This window comes from Phascolarctos cinereus, unplaced genomic scaffold (assembly GCF_003287225.1).
Source record: "Phascolarctos cinereus isolate Bilbo 61053 unplaced genomic scaffold, phaCin_HiC Scaffold_726;HRSCAF=1367, whole genome shotgun sequence".
Lineage (NCBI taxonomy): Eukaryota > Metazoa > Chordata > Mammalia > Diprotodontia > Phascolarctidae > Phascolarctos > Phascolarctos cinereus.
In genome coordinates, this window is record NW_027556098.1 from 57,720,597 (window position 1) to 57,738,723 (window position 18,127).

Sequence of the window (18,127 nt, forward strand, 5' to 3'; positions counted from 1 at the left end):
GAGATGGGATATTGGGGATGGTGTCACTAATATGTATGGTTTATTCCTTTTGCTTCTAAAATCATAAATTTTAAAAATTAGCATTTAGTCGGCACCAGAGTGCACAGAGTACCGGGCCTGGATACAGGAGGAGCTGAGTTTGAATTTGGTCCCAAATACTTACTAGCTTTGTGACCCTAGGCAAGATGCTGAGTTTTCTCAATTATAAATTGAGGATAATAATAGCACTTACCTCCTAGGGTTATTATGCCTGGCATATAGTAGGTGCTTTAGTAAATGCCTGTTTCCTTCCTAAAAAAAAACAAACTGCATACGATTGCATACATATATGACCAATTCCATTGTGCCATGCCCACATGATTGAGGTCCATTGAAATTAGAAGAGAGGAGAAGATGGAGTCTTCCAGTGGCTGAAAGATGTGCAGAAAGCTTAATTAGAAAAATCCACTCAGACTATACCACTAGACTAATAAAGCAGATCAGTGCCATCCACAAAGAAGCAAGGTGAGAGAATGAAGGTAGCTACTCTCTGAAGCTTGATGTGTTCCTCTAGTGCCTTCTGAGGTTTGTTGGAGTGCATGACTACCAAGGTGACCATGATGACTGCTGTAGGGGGCTTGGGTGACTGCCCTGGGTCCTCATCTCTGACATGTCATGCAAATATACAGCCCCAGTGCTGTCTGGTAGGGTAAACTCACATACATTACTATGTCTGTGTGAAAGGTCTCTTCCTATTCTAAGATTCTATATGATTGATTGCTTTTTAATGTGAAGTGTATTACAACCACCACCTACATCGCAGTTTTAGACTCTCTTTAAGACAACCAATCCAGCTGAGAGTTCATTTCTAAGTACTTTGTATTCACATGATGAATTCCCCAAGGGAAAAACATCTGCTTCAAGCAAAGCATCCTGCAGGCTAGCTGGAGCATCCTTCTGCATCGGTGCTCATTAAAAGCCCACTGCTTCCATTCTCCCTTCCTGCTACAATTCCCCTTTTGCTCCCTCTTTGCACTCTTTTGTAGCTGTCTTGCTATGAATCCTTCCCCCAGAATGACCTCTTGCAAACTGGGCACGGACCCCTCCGGACTTGAGGTATACTCCAACCCCCTTTCCTCTGGAGCCCAAATTCCCTTTATCTCCTAACAGTACATTTCTTCTATTATTAACATCCTCCTTGAAGGTTCTTTTCTTCTTTTGCAACTCTCTCTTCACCAGGCCCATCTACTAGCACATATATATATCTTAATCAGTCCCTAAAATGCTGCCACATTGCCTTACAAAGAAAGGATTTCCTAGTGAACAGGCAGAAGACACACAAATTCTCCTGTTCTACCAGGAGAATTCTATTATCAGCCTCAATAGCCTTGAAGGTGGCTGAGACTCACCCAGGTCTATGGACATCATATTAGCACTCTGCACAATTTAACCTTTTGGTTGCCATTGGGAAATAAATGTAGATGCCTTGAGGATTTTCACTTATATTATCTATGATCTCTTTTTCTTTTTATTAGGCAATTGAAGATTGATTGTACAGTGTTTTGGAAGGAAGAGAAGCAAATGACAGCATCCTTTCTAGTCATTACCAGCAAAAAGCATTTACTTACTAAGATAATATCAATTAAAGAGACCTCCCTAAATATTATAGTATCTTCTATGACAGAAATGATTTACAGATGAATCTTCTGGGTCATCCAAATGATTAGGCTATTTCATATATGCTGCTGTTAAAAATTTGAAAGAATTTAGATGAGGAAAGTAAGTGAAGGAAATTCTAAAATAAAGCCAGAAACCTGAAATTTTATTCAATGAACAATTATTAAATATCTATTGTGTACAGATAATTAATGGTTCTTGCCTTCATAGAGTTGATAGATTTGCAGGGGGAAAAGATTCCCTCCCAGTTCTTCAAGTTATCATCTCTATGCTTTTTTCCCCCTTTTTCAAAAAAAATTTATTTATTTTCAGCTATGAATTCTCTCCCTCTCACCTTTTTCTTCCCATTTACTGAGAAATCAAGAAAAAAAAGTTACAAATCCATATAGTCCATCAAAACAAATTCCCTCAATAGTCATATTAAAAAGAAAAGCTCAATCTTCGTGTGGAGTCCATCATTTCCACAACTAGGGGCACACAGAGGATAGGACACTGGGCTTGGAGCCAAGAATACCTTAGTTTAAATCTAGCCTCAGACACTTAACAGCTGTGTGATTCTGGGCAAGTCACTTAACCCCTGCTTGCCTCAGTTTCTCCTTCTGTAAAAAAGAGGCGGGGGATAATAATGGCATCTACCTCTCAGGGTTGTTGAAAAGATCAAATGGAATAATTGTAACACACCTAGCACACTGTACTATATAAATGAGCTATCTTTTGTATTATCTGGAGGTGGGTGACATATTTCATCATGAATACTCTGGAATTGTGGTTAATCATTGAGCCAATCAGAGTTCCTAAGTCTTTCAGAGTTATCTACCTTTGCAACATTGTTGTTATTGTAATTGTTTTCCTAGTTCTGTTCACTATACTTTGCATCAATTCATACAAATCTTTCCAGATTTCTCTGAAACCTTTCAAGTACAATAGTATTCCATTGCATTCATATCATCTCTATCTTTATCTGTTTACATGCTGTAAGACTCTGGTAAGCTCTTTGAAAATAGAGACTTTTCATTTTGTCTTTGCCTGTTCAGTACTTTTCATATATTAGGCACTTAATAAGTATTTTTGGGCTGTCTTTAAAACCTGTGCAGTCAATACATAGTAACTGTATTCATGAAGTACAAAGCAGTCAATACATAGTAACTGTATCTGAGAAGTATAAAGCAAAATGCTATAGGAGACGAGGGGAAAGTTTGCTCTTGGCAAGGTGGGATCAAGGATGACATTAATGGACATGACAGCATTTTAGTTAGGCTTTAATGAATTCCAAATAGCCTTAACTATTTGTTTCAGGCCTCCTAGAAAGACAGAGTGAGGTACAGGCATACCTCACAGACACTGTGGATTTGGTTCCAGACCACCACAGTAAGGAGAATATTGCAATAAAGTGAGTCACACAAATTTTTGGTTTCACAGTACATAGAAAAGTTATGTTTATACTATACTGTAGTCTATTAAGTGTGAAATAGAATTATGTGTTTTAAAAATGGGCATGCCTAAACTTAAAAATTAAAAATTTGCTAAAAATGCTAACCATCTTCAGAGCCTTCAGTGAGTTGTGATATTTGTGGTGGAAGGTCTTGCCTCAGTGTTGATCAGGGTGGTGGTTGCGGAAGGTTGGGGTGGCTGTGGCAATTTCTTAAAATAAGATAATAATGAAGTTTTTTTTCACATTGATTGACTTACTTTCACTTGAACACTTAGAGGCCATTGTAGAGTTATTAATTGGCCTGATTTCAATATTGTTGTGTCTCAGGGAATAGGGAAGCCTGAGGAGAGGGAGAGAAATGGGGAAACTGCCAGCTGGTGGAAGTCAGAACACACACAGCAATTTAAGATTAAGTTTATATTAAGTTTGTTGTCTTATATGGGGATGGTTTGTGGCACTCCCAAAACAATTAGAATAGTTACAACATCAAAGATCACTAATTGCAGATCACCATAACAGATATAATGATAATGAATAAATTTGAAATATTGTGAAAATTAACAAAATGTGACACATAGACATGATGTGAGCAGATGCTGTTTGAAAAATGGTACCGAAAGACTTGTTTGAGGCAGGGTTGTCAGAAACCTTCCATTTGTAAAAAACACAATAATTGCAAAGCACAATAATGTGATGCACAGTAAAACAAGGTAGGCCTGTATCCTAGTGGGTGTTAGAGACAGGTTTTTTCATCTGGACTTTCAGCTCTTCAAGATTTTCCCATAAGACTCTAACCTACGAAAGATGTGTGGAAAGATGAGGGTGGAAGTAGGGGAAACAGATGACTGGAAGATGTTTGTGCTGCCACTGTAAAACACCACCCTTTGAAATACAGACCTTCACTTTCATGCCATAATTATACTGCCTAGTGCCAAATCTTCACCAATTCACCATTTGAAAAGCCTTAAAAATGAATGTATGTAGGGTAGTATTTGCTTGCAATGAAAAAAACAATTTTGTGGTATAATGTCACCATTAAATCCCCATCATAAGACAGTTTTATGCTTGTTATAAAGAAGCCTTTACTACTTTGTATGTAAGTACATGTCCTCCTGCTGTCCTATACCTTCTGAAATAAAAACAAAGGAATTTCTGTGAATGAATGAGATCTTAAAATATCTGGGTGGGTGGCAAAGCTTATTACACAAGCACATGCTTAAAAAAATCATAACCTGTATTGCAATTTAACAAAGCAGAATAAGCAGGGCAAATTGTCTCTTTTCTATGCTAAAGCTAACAGCTAGCATAGTACTATGCATACAATAAGCTTGGCAAGTTAAAAATGGATGAAAGAGTATGTGAAACAGGGCTATTCTAGCACCTAGCCAGAGCAGTTTTAAGCCCCTTGACATCATCCCCCATTCTATATCCCTTTATTGTAGCCCCAGAGCTGGTCCTCCTCCTCAACCCAACTCCTCTACATGTAGCTTTGATCCCATCTCCTACTGTCTCCCCATGAAACTTGCTCTTCCCCCCAAATCATCACCTTTTTTCATCTTCCATATCTCCTTATCTTCTGGCTATTTCCCAGTGTCTAGAATGGGCCAGGTTTCCCCAAACTAAAAATATCAAAACCAAAAAAAAAAACCCTTCACTTGATCCTGCTATTCCCTTTCATTTCATACCTCTACACTCCTTAGGTAAAAAAGCCAGCTACACTCTGCTTTTACTTCCTGTCCTGCATTTGCTTCTTACAAGCCTTACAGTCTAGTTCCTGGATGGATCACTCAGCTGAAACTCTCCACAGTGACCAATAATCTATTAGTTGCTAAAGCCTTTTCTCAGTCCTTATCCCTCCTGACCTCTCAGCATCTTCGGACTCTGTTGACCATATGCTTTTTCTGGATACCCTCTTCTCTCTTGGTTTTTGAGACACTACTTTCTCTTGGGTCTGCTGTTTCCCTGAGTACTCATTCTAAGTTTCCTTTGATGAATCTTTTTTTTTTCAGTTTCTTTTTGAAAAAAAAAAATTTTATGAACTTAACAATCATCCAGTAATCAAGAGAGATAAAAATTATATACATTTGTATATACAAACACATATATGCATATATACACACACATATATGAGCTACTATGACCCTATAAATAATTTTATGCATACTAAATCTAAGAAAGTGGCAAAAAAATCACTTTTTATTCTTGTCACTTCCTGACTTTTTTCTTTGTGTGTGTGTTTTTAATGTTTTATTGATGCTATTTTCTTTTTCTTTCTTTTACATCTCTATCACTACTCACCTAATGCATCTCTTTTAATAGAAACCCTCACCCCCCAAGAAACAAGTGTAGTCAAGGAGACAAATTGACACATTAGTCTTGTCAGAAAATGTATATCTCATTCTATACCTCTAATCCATCACATCTCTGCCAAGAAGTAAGAGGCAAGAGGCAAGTTTCGGCGTGGCTCCTAAAGCGATGCTTACTCACTGCATCAAACAGAGTTCTGAAATCTTTCAGGGTTGTGTTTCATTGCATCACTGTGGTCATCATGTAAATAGGTCTCCTGGGCCCACTGATTTCACTCTACATAAATTCATAAAATTTTCCCAAGTATCTCTAAACTTTTCACATTTGTCACTTCTTACAGCCCAATAATATTCCACATGATTCGTATTTCATAATTTCTTTAGTTGTCCCTCAATTAATGGGCAATGACTTTATTTCCAGTTCTTTGCCATGACAAAAAAAATGATACTACAAGTATATTTTTAAATTTCTTATCCATTTTAAACTTAGATACAAAATGAGAAAAGAAAAAAAGAACATTGCCATGTACATAGCAGAACACAGAAAATTCAATATAAACAATATATTTCAATTTTGAACTGTTTACTTTTCCTGTTTTCAAAACTACCCAGCTTTTCTCTGCTTCCTTTTAAGCTTTATTTTTTTCTCTACTGTGCATTTTGAAAAAATTTTTATTTCCTCCCTCCCCAGCCCATCCTAAAGAAGGCTACAATTAAACATAAATATATATATATATATATATATATATATATATATAATATGAACAGGTATCTAAATACATACATATAAACACACATATACATATATGTAAGACCATAATACACATATTTCTATTTGTCAGTTCTTTCTCTGGAGGTAGATAGCATCTTCCTTCATAGGTGAAAGTTTTTTCATGTTTTTCTAAAATCAACCAGCTCCTCATTTCTTATATCACAGTACTATTCTATCACAATCATATACCTCAACTTGTTTAGCCATTCCCCAATTAAAGGGCATCTATCATTTTAGCCAATCTGATAGATATAGGATGATATCTCAAAGTTTTTTTAATTTGCATTTCTCTAATCAATAATGATTTACAGTATTTTTTCTATGACTATATATAGTCTTGATTTCTTCATTGAAAAACTACTTATTCATTTCCTTTGACCATTTATCAATTGGGGAATGACTTGTATTCTTATAAATTTCATGAAGTTCTTTATATATTTGAGAAATGAGACCTTTATCTGAGAGATTGTCTCTGAAAGTTTCCCCCCGATTTTCCGCTTTCCTCCTAAACTTGATTACATTGGTTTTGTTTGTACAAGAACTTTTTAAATATAATCAAAACTCTCCATCTAATACCTCACAAAGCTTTCCTTCTCTTGTTTCTTCATATATTGTTCTCCTACTCATAAGTCTGATGGGTAATATGTTCCATGCTCTTCTTTTATATAAATTTTAGTTTTTAATTTATGTAAAAAGCATTTCTTTCTAAATTTCTTGTGGTATCTCCCTTTATATCTAGGTCATGGTTTAAGATATTGATCTATGCCCAATTTATTCTAGATTGCTTTCCAGCTTTCCCAACAATTTTTACTAAATAATGAATGCTTATTCCCAAAACTTAAATCTTTACATTTGTCAAACACAAGGTTACTATAGTCTTTTACTACTGTATACTGTATGTCTATTCTGTTCCACTGATCTACCTTTCTATTTCTCAGACAGTACCAGATAATTTTGATATTTACTGCCTTATAATATAGTTTCAATTATTTTTTAACATATGGTTCCATTCTCTCTCTGTCTTTGACTTCTTTGTAATATATGCTTACTTATGATATTGTTTAGAAAAAAAACATACGTACATTGTAGTACTTCTAGGATGTAGTTCCAACTTCTTTTTCAGAATGTTTGGACCAATTCACTTCTCCATAAAGAATGTATTAAACCTGTGTTCCACAGAACTGCCAACAATTGCTATTTCCATCTTTTGCTAGCTTTCCAATCTGATGGTGTGAAGTAGAACTTCAGAGTTGGTTGGGGTTTTTTTGTTTCTGTTTTTGTTTTGTTTTTCAATGTGCTTAGTGTTTGGATACGTTTTAATGTGGTTTTTGATATCTTGTGTTTCTTCTATTGAAAATTACTTGTTCATAATCTGACCATTATTTTTTGTGGACTTGATCTTGTTCTTATATATTTGCATCAATTCCCTACATATCTGGAATATCAGACCTTTCAAAGAGAGTTGTGTTAAGAAGTTTCTCCCAGCTGTTTCTCTTCTAATATTAACTGCCTTGATTTTGCTCATGCAAAATTCTTTCAACTTATGTGAAGAAAAATGTCCATTTTATTTTCAGTGATAACTCTTATCCCTTGATTAATGAATAGTTATCCTTTTTCTCCTTGCCTCTAATTATTTTTTCATATCCTTTCCTATTTAAGTAACTTAATGTGTGATGTATGGTATAGGCTATTGGTAAATTTATTTTTTGCTACATTGCTTAGAAGTTTTTGATGAACAAGAAAGTCTTGATCTAATAGTTAATGTCCTTGGGTTCATCAAACATTTTGCTGCTATGTTCTATCGCTTCTAAATCTTATTTACATAATCTGCTCCATTTTAAAATTAACATAATAACATAATTTAAACTAATAAAATATGCAATATGGTTTATAATTATTTTAATAGTACAAGAATAAAAAATAACATCTATATAACTTATTATGTGCCAGGCACTATGCTGAGCACTTTGCAGTTATTATTTCATTTGATTCTCACAACAACCTTGGGAGGTAGGTGCTATTATTTTCCACATTTCACAGATGAAGAAACTGAGGCAAACAAAAGTTCAGGGACTTGCCCAAGGTCACACAGTTAGTCAGTATCCAAGGCTAGATTTGATTTCAGGTCTATCCTCACATCAGATCTGGTATTCTAGGTGCTCTGTTCACTGCTCCATCTAGCTGCCCCATCGTAAAAGTAAGTAGCATTGATTATTACTATTTTTGTAGTATAATTTTGTATCTACCTAGCCCTTCTTTAAACCTACTTTTTAAAAAATTTATTTTCTTTGATATTTCCCTTGAGGCCCTTTTGATATGCCAGATAAATTTTCTTATTGTGAAGTAGGTACTTCATAATATTGTTGATTGGTTGCTCAATCATTTTCATTCTCTGCTCCATTGCTCCCTAGTTTGGGTATCAGAACCTAATAGAAGGAGTTTAATAGGATGCCTTCTTTCTGTATTTTAAAACAATTTATATGTAGCCACTAGATGTTGCTGTGGAGCAAAGTTAGCTGAGCTCTGACTCTACTCTTCTTCTCCAAGTGGCCTATGAGCATGACCTTTTTTTGGTCACTGCTTCTACTACCTGTCTTCTTCACTTTGGAAGCTGGATGTTTGCCTTAGAATCTTTTCTTTGCTAAATCATCATCATCATCACCACTTATGTGGCTCCTACTATGTGTCAGGCATTATAGTAAACACTTAACAATAATTTCATTTTATCCTCACAACAACGTGGGAGATATCTGTTATTAGTATCCTCATTTTATAACTAAGGAAACTGAGGCAAACAGAGGTTGAGTGACTTACCCAGGGTCATACAGTTAATAAATGTCTGAGGCTGGATTTGAACTTAGGTATTTTTCCAGGCCAGGTGCTCTATCTATTGCACCACTTAGTACTTAAAATACAGGTTATTCATACATAACAAATAATCTGAACTCATTGATCAGAATCAAAGCCAAATTGCTAGGACAGAGAAGAATCCTTTGACTTTTTTTTTAATTCTATGTATCTCAGCTAATTACTGGCTCACTCTGATTTCTTTCTTCCCAAAGCATGCAATAATTAAATAGACAGCAATATAAAAGTACATGATGGATGGTGGATTTTTTTGGGGAAAAAAAGATTACAATAAGGATATTAATTTTTAAAAAAAGCAGACATGGGGAAGGTAACTGGGGTGTGAGGGGGGAAGTGAACGTCTTTTGGAACTCTCCAGAGTTCTTAAAGTGGCAGTGACCATAGACTGCCCCAGTCCAAATTCTTTTTTCATTCAGCTGGGGTTGGGCCACACACTGTTTTCCATCCTCTCACAGCCAAACTGTCAGCCTCTCAGAATCTGTGCCACTGTCCTCTCATGTTCTCTAATGATAAAAATGTGTGCTGCCTTCTCATGGTCAGTGCACAGTCAGTCTGTCTGTACCATGTCATCTTGGTCTTTACCTGTCGCAAACTGCATGTTCTTTTCAAAACCATCAGGAGTGGATGGAGTCTGGCTCCCAGCTCAAAGATGGGGAGAGCCCAGATTATTTCAGGGAAACCTCTGAATTACAAATTCTAGAATGCTAGTCAGGTCTCAAACCCCTGTTAAATTCACAACTTTAGAGTTAATTGTTTTATAATGCTTGATAAAATTCATTTGTAAATGCCTCTGGGCCCAGTATTTTTTTTTAACTTTGAGAGTTAATGACTCATTCAATTTTTTCTCAAGATTATGTATTTAAATGTCTTATTTCTTGTTCTGTTAATTTGAGCATTTTATATTCTTCTAATTATTCTTCCATTTTATTTGTCATTAGTTTTTTTTTTACATATAATTAGCCAAAGGGGATTCTTACTATTTCTTTCATTTCTTCATCATCCTTTATAGGTAAAAATGACAAATTTAAAAGAGATAAGCAGTGAAACTAAATTATCCTTAAAAAGCACCGTGAATGAAAAACTATACCAACAGTAAACAGATGAATAAATGACACAGCATCTTGGAAAAGCTAACTGAACTACAAAGGGAATTAACCAGGAAAAACAATAATTGCAACAGACATCAGCGGGTTCCTTTTAGACCTTTAATTAGCAGAACTATTAGTAAGGAAACTCCCTCTACCAATACAGATCAGCATTTGTTTCACAGTTTATGGTCTCATGTGAATGAAAGAATAAGGGAATTAATGAAAAAATAATTAATTAAACACTATATGCCAAGCACTATACTAAGCATACAGGTTGCCTGGGGGCACTACAAGGTTAAGTGATTTTTCCCTGGATCACACAGCTTGTTTGTGTCAAAACCAGGAATTGAACTCAGGTCTTCTTGACTCTGTCAGGTTTGTTATCTACTAGGCAACCTTGCCTCTATAAAATCATTGCTAATAATCTATACTTGGCACAGTCTGATCCTATTCTGTTCTTCCTCTCTTCACTCTGACCAAGAACTAGATCACTGTATCTTATCCTTTCTTTCTTTCCTTTTAATTACTCTTTCATAATTACCCTTTTATAATTGACTTGTCTTACTATTCCTTTCTCAATACTACCCTCCTTCTAAAGTCTTGCTCTCCTCTTTCTCCCCGCATTGACAGTAATGTACCTCTGCTACACTGTCTGTGTGTTCCATCTTCCTTTGCCTAGGTCAGATAAAGGAGGCTCATGAGCTGTTCACTCCTCCTACCTCTACCTTCATACTTGTATACTCTTCCTCTGACATGTCCCTATAATAAGGGACTTGCATTAAAAGCAGAAACAGTGCCTGACATCCAGGAGCTGGTTTCTAATGGCATAGGCAACATAAATAGGCATATACAAGAAATAGGTATATACAAGATACACATAAAAAGATGTATACATGATAAATAGGATTAATGCAAGGAAATTCTAAAAGTGAAGTGGGGGGGTGCAGGAAAGATCTCTTGCAGAAGTTAGAATTTGAGCTGAGGTGTGAAGGAATCCAGGGAAGCAAAGAGATAGAGGTGAGGAGGGTATGGAGAATTTCCAGTGAACTATCTCTATGCAAATAAAGACGGACCTAAATAATTGGAGAAATATTAACATCTCATTGGTAGGGCTAGCCAATGCAATAAAAGGGATAATATCATCTAAATTAATTTACTTATCCAGTACTATACCAATGAAATTACCTAAAGATTACTTTATAGTGCTAGAAAAAATAATAATGAAATTCATCTGGAGGAATAAAAGGTCCAGAATCTTATGGGAAATAATTTTTAAGAAACTAGGAAGGAAGGGGTATAGCAGTACCAGCCCTTGAACTATATACTATGTAGCAATAATCATCAAAACAATTTGTAACGGGTTGAAAAATGGAAAAAATCAATCAAGAGAACATATCAGTTGGACAACATATGGAAGCAAAGAAACCTAGCAGCCTGCTCCCTCTTTTACCTAATGCTATACCTCAAATACCTTAATATTATCTCCAATTTTCTCCCTCTTTTCCAGTCTTTTGTCAATAACTTATTGCTATCAATAACTTAGCAAATAAAAAGACATATATGTACAAGTACATATTTATACGTGCATATGCATGTTTATAGGGGTTAAGAGTGATGACTGAAACCATAGGAACTGAGAAGATTTTTGAGAGGGTTTGTAGAGAGAAGAGAAGAGAGCTTGGAGAAATCCATGGGAATGGTATTTAAATGATGATTCAGGGAAAGAGATGAGGTAGGTCCTTTTCTTTGCTAAGACCAGTCCCTCTATTGATTCTAAATGAAGTGAGATTGGCATCATCTATCTTCTCTCTAGAAGCTGGAAACCAGAAGTGCCAGAAGTGACTGCAGAGGCCAAAGAGTCTGAAGAGAGTTTAAGGTGAATAGACAGAAAAGGCTGGAGCTTTCCTCTCTAGCTCTTGTTAATTCTGCCTCATCCCTCAAGGAAGGATAGGATATTGATCTCCACCAATAAGGAGAGGCTCATGCCAATGGACTTCCAGACTCCAGTTGGACATAAATCTGTCATTTTCATTCTATTTACATTTCCACTATCCTGGTCCCTCCAGGTTTCTCTGCCTGATACCTGAATACCTTACAATAGCCTCCTAAATGAGTCTCTGGCCCTCTTGTATCTTACAGAAGCTTGTATTTTTTGTTATGCCATTACTCTCCCTTATTCTTCAATTTCTCCCATTCTCTGCTGTGTACAAGCATACCTATATCTTCTCTATTCTTTAAAAAAAAATAGCCTATCCATAAAATATTTTATATCTCTCATCCCAACTCCCTGAAAAAGAAGCTTTTTATTTGTTTTTGAGTCATTTCTACCATGTCTGACTCTTTGTGACACTGTTTTGGGGTTTTCTTAGCAAAGATACTAGAGTGGTTTGCCGTGTCCTTCTTTAGCTCATTTTATAGATGAGGAACCTGAGACAAACCGGGTTAAGTAACTTGCCCAGGGTTACACAATTAGTAAGTGTGGAAGGATGAATTTGAACTCAGGACAATGAGTCTTCCTGATTCCTGGCCTTAACTTCCTTTTCTTCTACTCACATTTCAACTTGTTCCAGTTTGGGCTTCCATTCTCATTACTTAAATGGAACTATTCTGTCCAAAGTTATCAATGTTCTCTTAATAAATTAATGCATTGGCCCTTTCCTACTCTTTATCTGTTTTCTCCTCTCTGCAGAATTGGACCCTGTAGATTACTCCTCCTTGGGCATATTCTCTCTTCTCTGAATTTTTGTGACTCTCCTTTCTCTGCTTTCCTACCTATATGTTTGACCTACCTCATCTCTTTCACTGAATAATCATTTAAATCCTGTTCTTATGGATGCTTCCCAAGTTCTCTTCTCTCTACATACCCTCTCAAAAATGTTCTCAATTCCCACAGTTTCCGTCATCACTCTTAACCCCTATAAACATCTATATGCATGTATATAAATATGTACTTGCACATATGTGTTTATATGTATCGTGTACATATATGCTATGTGTCTATGCCTATGTACATATGTATCTCATTCTCTTTCCTGAGCTCTATCCCAACATAGTCATCTGTCTGCTGGAAATCCTAGTAGATGTCAAATTAGACACTTTTATGTCTACTGGGCTTAACAAACTCTACATTCTCAAACCAAAACTCCTATTTTCCTCTAAACTGACCCCTTCTTTTTACTCCTCTATATCAAGGGCATTACCATTCTCTCAGTTACTCCAGTTTGCAACCTTGGAGTCACCTTCAACTCTTCACTTTCCTTCACCTCTCCACCACATCAAATCAGTTGCCAAGTCATCTCATTTCTCCACCTATAAAGATTCTCATGTTTGTCTCTACTTACTTGGTCAGTATGCTGACTTAGGGCCTCTTCACTTTTTGCCAGGATTATTGCAACAGCATCCTAATTGAACTTCCAGCTTCAAGATGCCTCTCCAAATAATCTTCCTAAAAAAACAAATCTCCTGCTCTAGAATATCCTTGTTCTAGAAACATTAGTGGTTCCCCATTATCTTTAGTCTAAACTACAAAATATTTAGCCTGGCATTTAAAGCCCATGGCAATATGAGTCTGTGCTATATTTTCAGGCTAATTATTCATCCCTTCAATAGACATTATAATTGAACTGGCCTGTTTGCTAGACAAACATGGCATCTATCGCCCACATCTATGCCTTTGTACAGCCATCCCCTATACTTCGAATTCAGGCCCTCTTCACTATTGCCACTTAGAATTCCTAGTTCCTTTAAAAAGTCCATGTGCCAACTCCCAGGTGAGGCCTTTCTTGGTCCCTTGTTAATGTTCTCTCCATCGTCCTCAAATGATCACATATATGCTTATCTGTTTGTATATGGCATCTATAGCCATGGTTACTATAGAATAGTAACCTTGAGAGCAGGGACTGTTTTCCATTTCATTTTTGTATCTCTGGCACCTAGCATAATACATTGCACAGAATAGGTTCTTAAAATGTGTGTTGGATTTGAGGCAGGGAAACCATTTAGGAGGTTATGATAATGAATTCAGGTTTTAGATTACTACATGGATTAGTATAGTGGTGGTGGAAATAGAATAAAAGGAAGAATTTGTAGGGCTTAGTGACAATGCTATGTGATATTATGGACAGAAATAGGGAAGTCAGAAGAAGGGGCTAGATTCGTTCGTGAGATGATAAATCTCTTCTTGAGATAGTTATATTTGAAAGAACAGGAGAATGATCAAGTAGAATTGTTCATCAAATATTTGGAGTCTTTCCATAGAAATTTAGGGGAAAAGATGGATAGACATAATTAGATATATAGATGAATAGATATGTAGATACAGATTTGTATCTCTATGTCACCTCTATACAAATCACTACTTGTACAGATAGATAGGTAGATAGATGTGTGCATGCATACATGTGTATATATACATACACATGTGTGATATCCATTGCACATGTGTGTTGTATGCATGTGTACATATATGTGCATATATGTGCATACATGTATGTAAATATCTTGTTATTGTTTAGTCATTCAGTTATGTCCAACTCTTCGTGATCCTGTGGACCATAGCATACTGATACTGTCTATGAGGTTTTCTTGGCAATGACACTGTAGTAGTTTGACATTTTCTTTCTAGGGGATTAAGGAAAACAGAGGTTAAGTGACTTGCCCAGGGTCATATAGCTAGTAAGTGTCTGAGGCTGGGTTTGAACTCAGGTCTTCCTGACTCCAAGCCCAGCTCTCTATCCACTGACCCGCCTAGCTACCAGGTAACCATTACTGTACAAGAAAATACAGACTTTAAAAAGGGTCATTGGGTTACTTTGGAGATGTCAGTTAATTAGAAATATGTTGGCCTCTTCAAGTCAGATTTTTCTATTTTTTGTTAGCTTTTCTGAAGAGTCAAGCAATGCTGAAATGCTATTGCGTAGTCATATTTTGTTTTGGGGGCAGGAGTAGGAAGAGAGTAATCTGGCATCCAACAGCAACAGGATGTCGGCCTTAGAGCTGAAGGAGAGGTCATCTCTTAGAGGTCATCTAATCTAGCCCTCCTTTCATTTTAGATATGGGGCTCGCTCTTACTAGCCAGGGCTGCTTCCCTAGTTCCTACTGAAATTAGCTGGCTGGGTTTTCAGAATTTGCTTAACTATTACTCTCCTCATAAATCTAAGTATAACCCAGAGGGGCTGTTGTTTTTTGTTTTTATGGGTTTTTTTTTTTAATTTTTGCTTATAAGTCCCCATAAGCATGCTTACCATTGATTATTGCCCAGTAGCCTCCATTACCTTTTAGCAAAGGTATTTACTAAGATGAACTAATAAGAACACTTGGCACAAAACGTTCCTCCTAGATAAGAACATATTCTGTACTTGAACATACAAGGTCTCTGGTTAAACAAAATTTCAAGTTAAACTTAAGTACAAAGGTGGTGATTTGCAGCTGTATATACTGCGAGAGTTAATTTACAACTTCTAGTCATTGGGAGTCTTTTTCTCCCTTCATAAAGGCCTCATGAAGTTTCCCCTAAGTATAAGGAGCTCCCAGCTCTATGAGGCTCTCAGATGCAGTGCCTATGTGAACATCATAGCTGTCATTTCTTTTCTGGCATGAGGAGACATGGTCTTTGAAGCTACTTCCCTCCTGTGGCTATCTTAATGTATCTGTCTACATCAGTATTTGTCCTTGGTGTGATTTTTGCTATTCCAGGCTGGGTAGGTTGTCTGATGCTGATCTAGTCTCTACAATAACATGGTAAAAAGAGGTTTGTTTCTTTTTTTGGGGGGGGCTCCCTCTGCTCTTACAACCTGCTCTGTGCTGCCCTTTGATATAAACACAAAGGTAGGTTTCTTCAATATAATCCTAAGCCTGGAGTCCTCCATTGCTTGTCTAACCCACTGCTGAACTGGGCAAATGCTAAAATTTCTCTCACTTCTTAAAGCCCCCAGGTGTGTGCTTAGCTCATTTAGTTAGCTAATCATTCAGTTCCCTTCTTAACCCAATCATAGAAAAGTTCACACCTCATAAAGGGTGTAGACAAACTTGTTTACACAGTTTTTAAAAAGCCTAATCATTTCATAGATTGAGATGGGAGGGTCAAACCCTCTCCTTTCCTTAGTGTGAGGCCCAAAGAGGCTGTGACTTTTCTAAGGTTATATAGAAATTAAGCAGCATGAAAGGAAATCATGGACCTTTGCTTTCAAATCCAGGGTTCTTAACAATGCACCACTTTGCCTCAATATATTTGCCATTACAAAATATCCTGTGTAACAACAATTCCAGTAGATAGGTTGGGAGTGTGAGAGACAGCGGAGGGAAATGAGACAAGGTTGTGGCCATGCTGAAAATGGGCACTGATAAGAATGACAACAGGAGAAAGAGAAGTCCAGATGACAAATGGTACTTGACACTGGACATAAAATATCCCCTACAGCATATTAGTGGGCAACAATTTTACTTATGAGAAGATCTCAAATTGTCTCCAGGTTAATAATAATATTAGGGATAATTTTTACAAGTGAACAAAAGAGACAGTTCTATTGAACTCAACCTTGGTTGTAACCTCTGTGTATAATTTCTGAATAATGTCAGAGTCTCTGCATAAGAAAACCATTTCCATATTTATTAGTCCTTTAAATATGTCCTAAAAATCACATGTCTATATTAAAAATGCACAAAGGATCAAAAGAGACTCAAATTACAGTATTAAACTTTAGACTGAATGTCAGAATCACAATATCCTTGGAGCAACTTTTTCTGACTTTATTACGATTATTTTTAATATTTCCTTTATATCTAATAAAAATGCCTTTCATGACATGGTCAAAAAACAGACATTAGTATGGGCCTATATAGAAAAACAAATGTGTTTTGGGAATTTTATAAGCGCACACACACACACATACATACACATACACAGACACACACACGTACACACATATGGCTAGATGGTCAAAATTATAGAATGGTAGAACTAGATGGGACTTTTGAGATCCAGTACAATCTCTTCATTTTACAGATCAACAAATCAATTAACCAATAAGCATTTCTTAAGCGCCTACTCTGTACCAGGCACTAGAAATTCTGGGAATACAAAGATAAAAATAAAAGAGTTCCTGCCCTCAAGGAGCTCATATTCTATTAGGGAGACAACATGCACTCATATAAGTACATGCAGGATAAATACAAGTTGTTTCAGTGAGGGGAAGGGGGATTTCTTACTGAAAGTATCAAGAAAGGCTTTCTATAGGTGGTGACACACAGAGCTTTGAGGGAAATTAGCAATTCTTTGAGCAAAGTTGAGGAGGGAGTACCTTCCAAGAATAGGGTACAAAATTACAGAGATGGTAGAGGGAGGAACAGTGAGAAGGCCACGTTGACTGGATTGTAGAATTTGTGAGGAGAAGTAATGCATAAGGCTAGAATGTTACTCTGGAGCCAGATTTTAATAGGTCTCAAATGCCAGACAAAAGATATGCAATTTGATTCTGGAGGTAATAGACAGACACTGAAGTTTACTCAGCAGATTGGAGAAAGGAGTGATTTGAGACAGGTATGCCAGTTAAGAGGTTATGGCAATAGTCCAAACAAGAGGTGATAATGAAATAAAGTGGTGGCTGGGTGAGTGAAAAGAAGGGTATGGATCTGAGAGACATTGTAGAAGTATATGTCAAGTGATCAGTGGGGTGGACAGAGAGTGAATTAAGACTTGAAGATGATTTGGAGGTTGTGAATTTGGGTGAATAGAGGGATGATGGTATCATCCCCAGAAACTGGGAAATTCAGAAGAGGGAATTCTTCAATAAAGAAACTGAGATCCAAAGAGGTATAGACACTTGCCAGCATCACAAAGCCATATGACTGCTTTTATATAGTATAACCAACATACTATCTGTAGTATGTACTATAGTATAATTAGCATAAGCAGGACCAGAATCCAGATTCCTTTTTCTTAGTCTAACTTTCTTTCCATAACATCACATTCTTGCATTATCAGATGCCCCACCTTACTTTTTTTCCA